This window comes from Palaemon carinicauda, chromosome 3 (assembly GCF_036898095.1).
Source record: "Palaemon carinicauda isolate YSFRI2023 chromosome 3, ASM3689809v2, whole genome shotgun sequence".
Taxonomy (NCBI): Eukaryota; Metazoa; Arthropoda; class Malacostraca; order Decapoda; family Palaemonidae; genus Palaemon; species Palaemon carinicauda.
The window spans coordinates 182722122-182736268 of NC_090727.1; positions in this window are offsets into that span (position 1 = coordinate 182722122).

Below are 14147 nucleotides of genomic sequence, written 5' to 3' on the forward strand. Positions count from 1 at the left end.
CAAGTATGGGGAAATGTAAATACGAATTAGCAAATTTTTATATTTTCTAATATTTATGGTTTCATTAAAAATTTTCTTTCGTGAAGTGAAACCTTTTTAACGAAGACTAATTCTGTATCCGCTCTAACCGCCATCAAATTTATATCTGAAAGAAAATACTTTGATCACCACAAAACATAATCCAACTGTTATCTTCTCCCTGTCAAAATAAAGTGTCCTCCTTCATATCTTATATATTTCCTCCATTTATCCACCTCTATCTGTATTATTCTTTCATTATAGCGCCATTGTTTGAATCTCCAACTAACAAATTTGTTTTATGATCAAGTCACTGGTTTAAATTTTCGGAAGTTTTTTTCAGTAATTGTCTACGAATCAGCTGGCCTGGTCTGTGGACATGGTGGCACTGTAGTGGAACTGTGACCCGACCTAGATAGGGAAACAACACAAAAATATAGAGGAATGGTCAGGGAATGTGGATTGGAAATGGGTACAAGGTTTGAGTGACCTTCGATTCGGTAAGGGATGTAGTACGTTTAGAAGAGATTATTATTATTATTTTTATTATTATTATTATTATTATTATTATTATTATTATTATTATTATTATTATTATTATTATTATTATTATTATTTATCGACGTTAAATGATGCCAGGGTTATTCTTAAAACGTTAAACATCGCATGATAAAATTCTAGAAATTATTATCATCAGTGTACTTCATCAAAATAAAATAAAATTTCAAGAATTGTCAATAAACCATAGACCAATTTTAGACATTATTAGAAATAGAAATAACTAGAATAAGCTAAATCTTGAAAAGGTACATTCTAACAAAAGTCGTACCTCAGGGGCAATCCGATTGGATGTGCCATCACAGTAAGAAATAATTGAATGGAAATGAAATATCTCATGAGAGAGAGAGAGAGAGAGAGAGAGAGAGAGAGAGAGAGAGAGAGTCACTTTATCGAACTCCGTTCCAAACGGCTCATTTAACCCACAAAATATTCCTATTCTATTTGAGATGCAATTCTCTTCCTGGATCCCGTGAGAGGCGCCATTGGATATCTTTCAAATGACGTTGAGAGTAAAATGATCTCCCAGCCCTCCTCCCCAACCCTCCTCCCTCACCACCTCTCCCCCACCCCCTCCCCCAGCTCTCCAACACTTTTAGCCTTCAGCTTTATCGATGGTAACGATGCCAAATAGGTAACGGGAACTGAGAAGGAAGGATTCAGGTTGATTTGCTTCGGCGTTTTTGGAAATTGCTTGCATAGATCTCTTCGGAGGTAATTATTGGTGCTTTTGCAGAATTCACAAAGAAGACTTATTTGTATATGTTTTCCTTCAGATTGTATTTATCTATTTATTTTTTTATTAGGGTAGTACACGACCCGTCAAAAATGAGGGCTAAATATTTTGATGTGCACACATGCACATACACCACTCTCATCAGGGTATGAGTACTCACTTCCCACTATCCGAGGGATGGGAAGAAGTTAGCATGACCGGAAATATATATATATATATATATATATATATATATATATATATATATATATATATATATATATATATATATATATATATCGAGCCGGACACTTGCTCGTTATTATATAGCGGGGATATATATTCATTAGCTATTTGCGTGTCTTCTTTATTTATCATTTTCAGCAAAATCATTCATTTCTTTAGAATCCTTCTTTTTCCATCAACTATGTTATTCAGCTTCCCCATCCAAACACAAACATCAAGTTCCGTTCTATTATGGCCTGCTTTGATTGTATCAATTTCACAAGATTCGTATCTAATGTTGCGAATTGTTCAATTTCTTAATCTCATTTTTTAGTTTTCCATATTTTGTTATCTATAATTTTTATGAGGTTTAATCTTTAATTTCCTTATGCATCTCAGTTTTAGATATGCTGATTAGAAGAGTTATTTTTTTACTCCACTTTCACTTTAATATGATTTGATGACAATAGTTCTGGTTTCCTCACTACTTTTCCTCCTCTGATTTTATATTGATTGAAGTATATTTTCTTTTAATTTCATATGATTAGGTATTGATACCTCACTGCTGCTATTATTATTATTATTATTATTATTATTATTATTATTATTGTTGTTGTTGTTGTTGTTGTTGTTGTTAATAATAATAATAATAATAATAATAATAATAATAATAATAATAATAATAATGATAATAATAATAATAATAAAAATAATAATAATTTGTATTTATTGATATTGATTGACCTTATCATTAACCAACCTTTGAACTTGTATTGTGCAATTCTTTCAAAGAAACCGACTCGTGATTTTGGGATAATCCTGAAACTTCGCCTAAATTTACTCGCAAACTTGTAATTAAATTCTTGCATAACTCTGAATAAACAATGTTATTCATATCATAATTGCCATAATTACAAGTATCACTAACTGACATATTTAGTTGTAAACAGTTTTCTTTATGGCGTTAAGAAACCTTATTTACTTGGGAAATACTTATCATTTTATAGCGATGAAGGCATAACACTGTGTTCTTTCATATTTCCACACAAACTGGATCCTTTGATTCATTGAACTTCGATTTTTTTTTAGCAGGAAGATTCAGTGAACTTGATAATTTTTAGCGTGAAAATTCATTGAACGTCGATCATTTTTAGCCTGAAATACTCGGGATTATAATGACCCATTTCATTGCCATGTCATTTTTTTTCTATTTATACGGTAACGTAAGCTTACAGTTGATCAGTAGTTTGTTTTACATCAAATCTATTAAAGAATTTTTTTTTTTTTTTTTTTTTTATTTATTTATTTTTTTTTTTAATAATATTATTAGATTAAACCATTGGCAGTATAGCATATGTTGATAACTTTTATAAACCGTATAGTGTACTTGTACGTGATGTCATTTCAATTTAAGTCACATATCTCAAGTTAAGAATATTGTACTTTTTGTAACTTTCTCTGATAAAGATATGGTCAAGTGATGAGTTCCAATAATCATACCTGCTTTGATAGAATTCGAAAAAGGTTACTCTCTTCACTTGATTAGGTGTTTAAAAAATAAAAAATATCTCTATTGCGACTATTAGAAAGTCTAGATCAGCCTTGTTTTTCTAGGTTTAATTACTAGTTTTTAAGAATCATTTTGTGGCAGAATAGCCTTTGTTTTGTATTTGTTTATGTTATCTTTGAAATTTAAGTGTTTAAGTGTAAAGTGCTTAATTTAACAATTCTCAGTGTGGTTAGGCGCCTCCTCCCCGGTTGTTTATATTATCGAACTATCGTTTTAACGATTGTTTTTTTTTTACATACGAGTGTTTATGAACGCGACTTGATGTCTGGACGTTGGTGCTCGGACAGAATTCAGTTCGGGCTTGAGCACTCCCCTGATAATATACCTTGAGCAGCATAGTGATTTGGACTCTGGATGACGATTGTTTGGCAACTTATTTGGACGATTCTTTGGATTACGCTTTTGATCCTTGCATTGATCTGTTGTCTGCAGGTGCTCTTGTCACCTGCGACTCGAGCCAGGTCTGCCTTTCCCTGACGAGGAGGACTTCCCAGGGATTTGGTACACTTACGTCTCCAATCAGCTGCTGTGGTTTTGGGAGCTTGCAAGCTCGTGAGGTGGCCAGTAGGGAGGCTGACGCCAGGTAAGACATAGTGTCTGATTTTCGTTTGGGATTGCTTGCCCTTTATGGTTATGCCCTGGCGTGCAGGACCTGCCCTGATAGCTGTTATGACAAGTGAATGACGGCCCTAGCTTTGTGTCTCCTCTGATTCATCCACTGAAGTGAGGAGAACTATTTACATCCTTTGCATCATTTGATCTTTTATATATTGTCATATTTAAGACGTGACTACATAATATCTTCCAGTATGTCTATTATAGACAAGGTTTTGTATACATTAGTTTTGTGTTGATAGGTAGGATTTATGGTTTTTCTTGTTTTATTTACTCCGTCTTCCTTCTTTCTTTTAATTAGTATTAGGGTAATTTTTTGTTCTGGCCAGCCAAATTGTTGGATCCAAGTTTATAATTGATATTTCTCTTGTCTTTGTTAGGACTTAGCTTCTTAGTTTTAGGGAATCCAGTGTGATTCAAAGGACCGTTATGTGTCCTTCCTTGTTATTAAATAATGTTATTTGTAGTTTTAACAAGGTTGATCTAAATTTTGTTATTGTTAAGTATTAAATATTGTTAAGTTTTCTTAAGTGTTTGTTTCCGCTGACCTTTAGCACTGAGTTACATTTATTACTGACAACAATTATAATAAGAACTCTTATAATAACCCTAAGGGTTATAACAATTGGCGACCGTGACAGGATTGTTCTCAGGTGTACTCAGTGTTTTGGTCTGTGGAACAGCACTTTGTTAATTTGACAATATTTTCTTTAGTTGTAAAGTATTACCTTTCTCCCCTGCTAATTTTGGTGCAATGGAGGGTTTTGTGTTTGACCCCGCAGAGTTTTTAGGGTCAGGTGATTGTATAAAGCATCTGCCAGTACTAAATAAGACTTGTTTAGTAAGTTGTGCCCGGTGGTTGGGTATTCCGTTGAGGGCAGCGGATACGAAAAATAAATTGTTGGTAGCTGTTAAAAGTAAAGTTGCTCAAGGTCTGGCTGAGGCTGAACATTTGGTTAGGGAGTATGAAGTTTCAGGTAGTAGTGACTCTGAGCGTGAGGGTAGTATGATTAATGATGATGACAGAATAAGTGTTAATGGAGGTCTAACTCTGTTTGAGGATCCTCCCCGGACAGGAACTATTTATGAAGGTCAGGCTAACTTGCCTCTGAAACTAAATGTTTCCACTAATCCATTCAATTCTGTAGTAAACCCTGCGCCAAAACATCCTCAGGTTCCTGTTTGTCCTTTGGTGGAGTCCAAGGAGGACAGTGAATTTGATTTAATATGTAAACGGATAGAATTGATGAAACTGGAATTTGAAGAGAATGAGAGGGCGAGGCGGCATGAATTGGAGATGGCCAATATCAATTTAGAAATTGCTAGGCTGCAGGGCACCTCTAATCATTTTAGTACACCTCGGGGCAACTCACAGGATAAGTTTAATGTAGGTGCGGCCTTGAAATTGGTGCCAGTATTTGAAGAGTTGAATGTTCCCGAATTTTTCAAGGCTTTTGAACGTGTTGCCACTCGGTTGTCTTGGCCCCCAGAAATGTGGACTGTACTAATTCAATGTAGGTTGGTGGGCAAGGCAATTAGAGTGTATAATGCCTTGGAAGAAGGTATTGCCCGTGATTACCATAAGGTTAAGGCTCTAGTCCTCAAGGCATATGATTTGGTTCCTGAGGCCTACCGCCTTAAGTTCAGAAATTTTACGAAGCAGGCCTCCCTTACTTATGTGGAATTTTCTAGGCTTAAGGAGGAACAATTTGATCATTGGTTAAAAAGCCGCCAGGTGGTCTCTTTCTCCGCTTTGAGAGAACTCATGCTTCTAGAAGAATTCAAAAGGTCATGTAGTAAGGAATTGAAAATTTATCTAGAAGAGGTAAAAGCTTTTAATTTAAGTAATGCTGCCCAAATTGCTGACGAGTTTGTATTGACCCATCGAACTGGGTCTGGTAGTTTTGGAAATAAAGATGTGAATTTTCAATCTGCTATGCCAGTTAATTTTCAGAGGTTGGGCTCTTTTGTGAATACTCGTGGGCAGGGTAACCCACCAGATAAAAATCATAAGCCTGATAGTAACCAGGGAAAAGACTTGAGTGGACAGGACACTCGTGTCTTTTCTGAAGATAATAGGTTTGGTTCTGGCCCAGGTAATATGAATAATAGAGGTAGGGGGACTTGCTTTTGGTGTAATAAGCAGGGACATTATCAGGCACAGTGTTATGCCAGAAGAAGGTACCTCCAAAGGAATAATAATAATCCTGTGTCACTAATATCTACTAGTAAACCTGTTATCAGCGATCCCGTAGTTGAAAACCGTCCAGTAGCTAACACTAGTAATGATGGTAGTAGCAGTAGTCAGTCTTCTAGCAGAAAGGAGGCATGACTACTTTATGATAAATATATTTGGCCTGGTAAATTAATATCTACTTCTAAAACTGTTGGTGTGAAATTTTTGAGGGACACAGGGTCAGCTCGGTCTCTGGTTTTGAAAGAATCTTTGAAAAATTTAGTTGATTATACAGGAAATTTTGTTGTTCTGGGAGGGTTCCCGAACACCGTTGTTTCGGCTCCGTTAGTGGAGGTCAGATTGTCTTTCCCTGGTTATGATAAAGTGACAGAATTAGCAGTTGTTGAGTGTCTCCCTATTCCTGGAATTGACGGCATTTTGGGTAACGATATGTTAAATACAAAAGGACAAGAGTTGTTCCCCATATTGTCTGTGCACGCCTGTCCTGTTGCAGTAACAACCCGGGCAGCAGTAAAGGCTGCAAATTTAATTGATAATGACGAAGATTTAATCTTAAGTAGTTTAGAAGTAGACATAGAGAGGCCCGGGTCTGTAGATAGTAGTGGTAATAGTGTGGTTAGCAATGTTTTGAGACCTGATTGGGACAGGTCTTCATTTATTGAAGCTCAGAAAAAGGAATTTAATTTTGATTTGGGTGACACTGCAGATTTGACTAAACCCAGGTTTTGTGTGATCAATGGTTTACTATACCGTATTAGTCGTCCTTTAACTGATAATCTGAGCAAGACGTCTCGTATTGAACAAATTGTTGTCCCATCTCAATTCCGTAGGTCTGTCTTGAGTCTTGCACATGATGATTCTTTTTCTGGCCACTTCGGTGTATGTAAAACTTTTCGAAAGTTGGCAGAATGTTTTTGGTGGCCAGGATTAAAATCATCTGTGAAACAATTTATTAATGAATGTGAGGTTTGTCAAGTGATGGGGAAACCCAACCAAATTATTCCTAAAGCTCCCTTAAATCCAATTCCTGCGATAGGTGAGCCTTTTGTGGAATTAGTTATTGATGTGGTTGGGCCTTTGCCTAAAACTAAGTCTGGGTTTACCCATCTCTTGACAATTATGGATAGAGCATCTCGATTCCCTGAGGCCTTCCCAATGAGAAGGATAACCTCTAAGGCTGTATTTGACAAACTAATTGAATTCTTTTCCAGGTATGGTCTCCCTCGTACTATTCAAACTGACTGCGGTACAAATTTTACTAGCAGGGTATTTAAAGGTAAATGTGCAGAACTGGCCATTCGGCACAAGACCAGTGTACCATATCATCCAGAGAGTCAGGGCCTGGTGGAAAGGTTCCATCAGACCCTTAAATCTATTTTGAAAAAATATTGTTATGAACAAGGGGAGGAATGGGATAAAGGTCTTCCCTTTGCTCTCTTTGCTCTAAGAAATCACCCAAATTCTTCAACTGGGGTAGCTCCTTTCGAACTGGTATTTGGACACAAAGTACGTGGGCCTTTGGAGATTTTTCATGAGATGCTTGAGACTGATAGAGGTGGGAATGCAAACGTAGGAGACTTTGTGGAGGACTTGAGAAAAAAATTATCTAGAGCCTGGAAATTTGCCAGAGAAAATTTGGCCAGTTCTCAGATTTTTCATGAGATGCTTGAGACTGATAGAGGTGGGAATGCAAACGTAGGAGACTTTGTGGAGGATTTGAGGAAAAAATTATCTAGAGCCTGGAAATTTGCCAGAGAAAATTTAGCTAGTTCTCAAGCTGCTATGAAATTAAATTTTGATAGGAAATCTAAAGCACGGTCGTTTGAGCCCGGAGAATTAGTTTTAGTTTTAAGTACTGACTCTGACAATTTCCTTGAACCAAGATATAAGGGACCCTGGAAGGTGTTGAGGAAGTTGTCGGAGGAGAATTATGAAATAGAGGCTCCTGGGACCAAACGGAAGTGCAGAATATTCCATATAAATAGGTTAAAACTCTATACTTCCAATAGACATGATCCTCTTGCTATTGTTTATGAGCCTGTGGTTGAAAGTATGGCTTTACCTTCAGAGGATTTGGAGGATTTGATTTGTCAGGTGTCTTCTGATGCTCTTTTTGATAATATTCAAAATTTAGAAGTTTTGAAGGAAGGGCTGGGGCATCTGGAGATTGCTCAAAGGAGGGATGTAATTAATTTAATTTCTTCTTTTTCAGATTTATTTCGGAATTCTCCAGGTCGAACTAATTTTCTTGAGCATGATGTAGACGTGGGTAATGCTTCTCCTGTGAAACAGAGTCCTTATAAGCTGAATCCCATTAGGAGGGATATAGTTGATAAGGAGATTAAATATATGCTGGAACACGATCTCATCCAACCTTCCGTTAGTCCATGGAGCTCCCCGATAGTCCTGGTTAAGAAGTCCGACGGAAAGTTCCGTATGTGTGTGGACTACCGTAAGGTTAACACACATACTAAGAATGACTCTTTTCCTTTGCCTCGGATAGATGACTGTCTCGATCACATAGGGGCTGCTAAGTTCATTACGAAATTGGATTTATTGAAAGGGTATTGGCAGGTTCCCCTGTCTGATCGAGCAAGAGAGATCTCTGCATTTGTAACTCCCTTTGGGCTTTACGAGTGTAAAGTAATGCCCTTTGGGATGAAAAATGCCGCGTGTACTTTCCAGAGGCTTATGAATAGGGTCATTTGTGGTTTAAAGGGAACTGAAATTTATATCGATGACTTGGTTGTATATAGTGATGATTGGAGTACGCACATGGCGAGATTGCGTAAGGTATTTGAGGCCCTTAAATTTGCAGGTTTGGTTATTAATTTAGCAAAATGTGAATTTGGTAAGGCAAAAGTTTGTTATTTGGGTCACGAGGTTGGTTTGGGTCAGGTGGCACCTAAACAAGCCAACCTTGAGGCTATCGTGCATTTAAAGAGGCCGTGCAATGTCAGAGAAGTTCGGCGAGTGCTGGGCATGACTGGTTATTATCGCAGATTCGTGCGAAATTTCTCGGACATTGCTCAGCCACTTACCAAGTTGTTGGAGAAAGGGCAGAAGTTTATGTGGTCTCCTCAGTGTGAGGAAGCACTTCTTAAACTTAAGATGGTATTAGTATCTAATCCAATATTGACTTCTCCTAATTTCCAGAGACCTTTTATTATTGCAGTGGATGCCAGTGACATAGGTATTGGGGGTGTCCTTTTTCAAAGGAACGATATAGGAGAGGTTCATCCTGTATCGTATTATAGCCGAAAGCTACTGGCCGCCGAGAGAAAATATTCCACCATTGAAAAGGAGGCCCTCGCCTTGGTCCGTACTCTTGTGCATTTTAAGCCTTATGTAACAAATTTTTCTTATCCCATAGAAGTATGGACAGATCACAATCCACTGGTTTTCATCGAGCGCATGAAAGGTGCCAACCAGAGAATTTTACGTTGGGCTCTGCAATTGCAAGAATTCTCGCTTGTGATTAAACACGTTAAAAGATCGGAGAATCGAATTCCCGATGCCATTTCAAGAATATAGATTTGATCACGACTTGGCCACCCTCCCCTCGCCCTTCTCGTCTCTTCAATTGGTTTGCGTTATTCTTAGAGATGTAAGGATGAGTAGGAGTGTGTTTTTCGCTGGGAGTTTGGTTTGTTAGTCATTAGGTTTTCTTAGTGAGGTATTTTATAATTTGTCTGTTTTCTTTTGAACCAAAGTAAAGCCTGTAGTGACCAAAGTGTGGGCGGTCATACTGTGGTAGTGTCTGTTATGTGTAAACTCAATGTTATTGGCTGAATTTGAGACAGTCAGTGTCTGGTGGTTAATATTTTGTGGTAATTTGACCTTATGGTTTATTTTTCATTTATGTTTTCTCTATTGTTTAGGCTGGTAAATTTTCTTTGTGACAATTCAGTTTTTAAAATTCATTGGTTGTAGTGTTGTTCATGAGAATTCTTATTTCAGGTTTCACACTGAGACTTTACTTTGTCTTAAGAGTGATGTGTTAATCATTTTCTCTTTACAGGTTTCATGTTTTGTATAAAAAAAAAAAACTTTATTGGAATTTTTTTTGTTTTTGGGGAGGAAGGTATTAGAAAGTCTAGATCAGCCTTGTTTTTCTAGGTTTAATTACTAGTTTTTAAGAATCATTTTGTGGCAGAATAGCCTTTGTTTTGTATTTGTTTATGTTATCTTTGAAATTTAAGTGTTTAAGTGTAAAGTGCTTAATTTAACATTTCTCAGTGTGGTTAGGCGCCTCCTCCCCGGTTGTTTATATTATCGAACTATCGTTTTAACGATTGTTTTTTTTTTTACATACGAGTGTTTATGAACGCGACTTGATGTCTGGACGTTGGTGCTCGGACAGAATTCAGTTCGGGCTTGAGCACTCCCCTGATAATATACCTTGAGCAGCATAGTGATTTGGACTCTGGATGACGATTGTTTGGCAACTTATTTGGACGATTCTTTGGATTACGCTTTTGATCCTTGCATTGATCTGTTGTCTGCAGGTGCTCTTGTCACCTGCGACTCGAGCCAGGTCTGCCTTTCCCTGACGAGGAGGACTTCCCAGGGATTTGGTACACTTACGTCTCCAATCAGCTGCTGTGGTTTTGGGAGCTTGCAAGCTCGTGAGGTGGCCAGTAGGGAGGCTGACGCCAGGTAAGACATAGAGTGTCTGATTTTCGTTTGGGATTGCTTGCCCTTTATGGTTATGCCCTGGCGTTCAGGACCTGCCCTGATAGCTGTTATGACAAGTGAATGACGGCCCTAGCTTTGTGTCTCCTCTGATTCATCCACTGAAGTGAGGAGAACTATTTACATCCTTTGCATCATTTGATCTTTTATATATTGTCATATTTAAGACGTGACTACATAATATCTTCCAGTATGTCTATTATAGACAAGGTTTTGTATACATTAGTTTTGTGTTGATAGGTAGGATTTATGGTTTTTCTTGTTTTATTTACTCCGTCTTCCTTCTTTCTTTTATTTAGTATTAGGGTAATTTTTTGTTCTGGCCAGCCAAATTGTTGGATCCAAGTTTATAATTGATATTTCTCTTGTCTTTGTTAGGACTTAGCTTCTTAGTTTTAGGGAATCCAGTGTGATTCAAAGGACCGTTATTTGTCCTTCCTTGTTATTAAATAATGTTATTTGTAGTTTTAACAAGGTTGATCTAAATTTTGTTATTGTTAAGTATTAAATATTGTTAAGTTTTCTTAAGTGTTTGTTTCCGCTGACCTTTAGCACTGAGTTACATTTATTACTGACAACAATTATAATAAGAACTCTTATAATAACCCTAAGGGTTATAACAGCGACATTATCACAAAGTCTTAAAACCCATAGCGATATTATTATTATCGATAAGTTATAAAGATAGGAAATTTTGTTTCTTTTTTATAGTTTATCGATCATAATGCTACCGTTCTTTCTACAAATTGGACTATGTTTTACACGTAATCCTTGACTTGAACCCAAATGCCATACTCGTTATAATGGTCTTTAGAGATAATGGCGTATTCCATTTTACAATAAGTTTTGGCTGCAGTCGGTTTTTAATGAGGATTGTCAATGTTTCACGGTCCATCATATTTTTCCAAAATAGATTGAAACTTCTATATCTGAAGAAAGGAAGTTTGATTTTCCTCTTCTTTTTCTTGATTATTCTCCGCTCTATTTCAATGGTCTTATTACTGTTATTGTTGTCAATTTTAATTGACCATTTAGCGGAAATCCTTGAGCTTTCTATTTTTTTTATTTCCGAAGAAAGTTGGCAAAGCAAATTTGCATGAAGAAAAAGAAGAAGAAGAAGAAGAAGAGAGCTGGAGGAATGTATTCAACAACAACACCAACCAAGCCCAGTTATTATCATTATTATTATTATTATTATTATTATTATTATTATTATTATTACTTGCTAAGCTACAACCCAAGTTGGAAAAGCCGGATGCTATGAACCCAGGGGCTCCAACAAGGAAAATAGCCTGGTGAGGAAAGGAAACAAGAACAAATAAAATATCTTAGGAACAGTAACATGTGAACAGCGGAGTACTCAAAGGGGATGTGTTGTCACCTATGCTGTTTATCCTCTTCATGGATTTTGTAATGCGTAGAACAGTCAGAGATGGTGAAGGATTGGACTGGATTGGTGATATGAATTTAGCAGACTTATAGTATGCTGATGATGCTTTTCTTTTTAGCAGAACACCACAGGATTTACAATGCTTGCTTACCAGAATCCATGAAATATCACACGAAGTTGGTGTGAAGATAAATAGAAGAAAGACAGAGTTGATGAGAATGGAGTATGCGAGGGAAGATGAAATATCATTGGAAGGAGAAAGGATTAATGAGGTAGAATCATTTAAGTATTTAGGAACTATGATCTCCAATACAGGGTCTTTAGAATTAGAGTTTAGTGAAAGATTGAAAAAAATCAAATCAGACAATGGTAAGGTTAAGTAAAGTTTGGAAATCAAATCGCCTGAAATTACACATAAAAATCAGGCTATATATCAGTTTAATGCGATCGTTGTTACTGTATGGACAGGAGTCATGGTACTACTATGAAACAATCTTCAATAGATTTAGTAGATTTGAGGACAAAATCCTCAGAAGGATATTGGGAGTTAAATAGCAGGACAGGATTAGAAATGAAGCTATAATAGTGATTACTCGTGTGCCATATGTGAAGATCATGATGAGGCGTAGATGGAGATGGTTTGGGCATGCTCTTCGCACTCCCCAAGAGATTACTGCACCAAAAGTTCAGTTGGGCTCCACATGGCACTAGAAAAGCTGAAGACCGAGACCTGCAGGCCTAAGGACTATGAAGTGGTGAAGTAGGATATGATGAATGGAGAAGTATTGAATTAAAAGCACAAGATAAAGACGATTGGCGAAATCTAACCGAAGCCCTCTGCGTTAATAGGCGTAGTAGGAGATGATGATGATGGTGAACATTAAAATAAATATTTCCTATTTAAACTATAAAAACAAAACAAGAAGAAGAGAAATTAGATAAATAGCTCTACCCAAGAGACAGTGGAAGACCTTGGTATAGAGGCTATGGCACTACCCAAGACTGGAGAACAATGGTTTGATTTTGGAGTGTCCGTCTCCTAGAAGAGGAGCTTACCATAGCTAAAGAGTTAAAGAGTCTCTTGATTGACAACATAAAGCTAATTTTTAGATGGAACAGCAATAACAACAACAACAATCGTATACTTGGCCCATGTCTTCCTCATTGTATTAGAAGCCTTCTCGAACAGCTTGGAAAGGGATTAAATGCCCTTTGCATCGGCTCGAGAAGAAATAGTTTCAGGTGGACGAACTCTTTGGAAAACATGGAAACGGGGAGAAGAGGAAAGAGCATAAAAGTCTTATTTCTTTTTATAGACTTCGAGCTGGAATGTCAAAACGCAACACTGTGCTACCAAACCCTCTCCTTGGTTTGGAATTGGCCTCTCTCTTTCTTATGAAAAACGTTATACGAACACAAAGTGAGAAAACTGGTATGTTCATAACTTCAAGAAACCATATCTGAATCGTCTGACTAAGATATATTCCTAGTTAAGGAAAACGAACAAGAAATTTACTTCATTCTGAGACTATACGCTACGATACACATATATCAGGATACCAGCAAAATATGTAATAGCTTAAACTCATAACTTTAAAACATGTGGAAAAGATTTTTTTTTTTTTTTATGAACTAGAACCAGTGAGTTGCAGTAATTTATTTAAGTCCAAACATCCGAAGAATTATTATTATTTTTTAAATGTTTAATACAAGCACTGTACTCTAGAGCATCGTTGTGAGGGAAAAGACACCAAACCGTAATACTGAAAGCTAATTTCTTAAGGCACTCGCACGTAATTACCATTCTGTGTGTGAGCCAGCTGTCTGTGAATAGAGTCATTACAAGATGTTCTGTGTTAATTATCTCATTAAGGAATGAATAGACAAATAATTAAAGTGGATTCTTGGTGCAACAATGTTAGCTGATGACGTTAAGAAGTGATTTGACAAATCATTTCATAAATAAAGAAAAGACGGAAAAAATAATTAGGGGTAATAGGAAGTGAAAATTACGGAAAACTATAAACGAAAGATATCAATAGAAAGGAAAAAGAAAGTAATTGAAATCAGTGCAAGATTCAAAGAAATGGTCCCTTGAAGAACAGTCACCTCCAAAAGAAAAAAAAAGAAAGAAAAAAATTATTGATGATCTTTTCATTAAGAG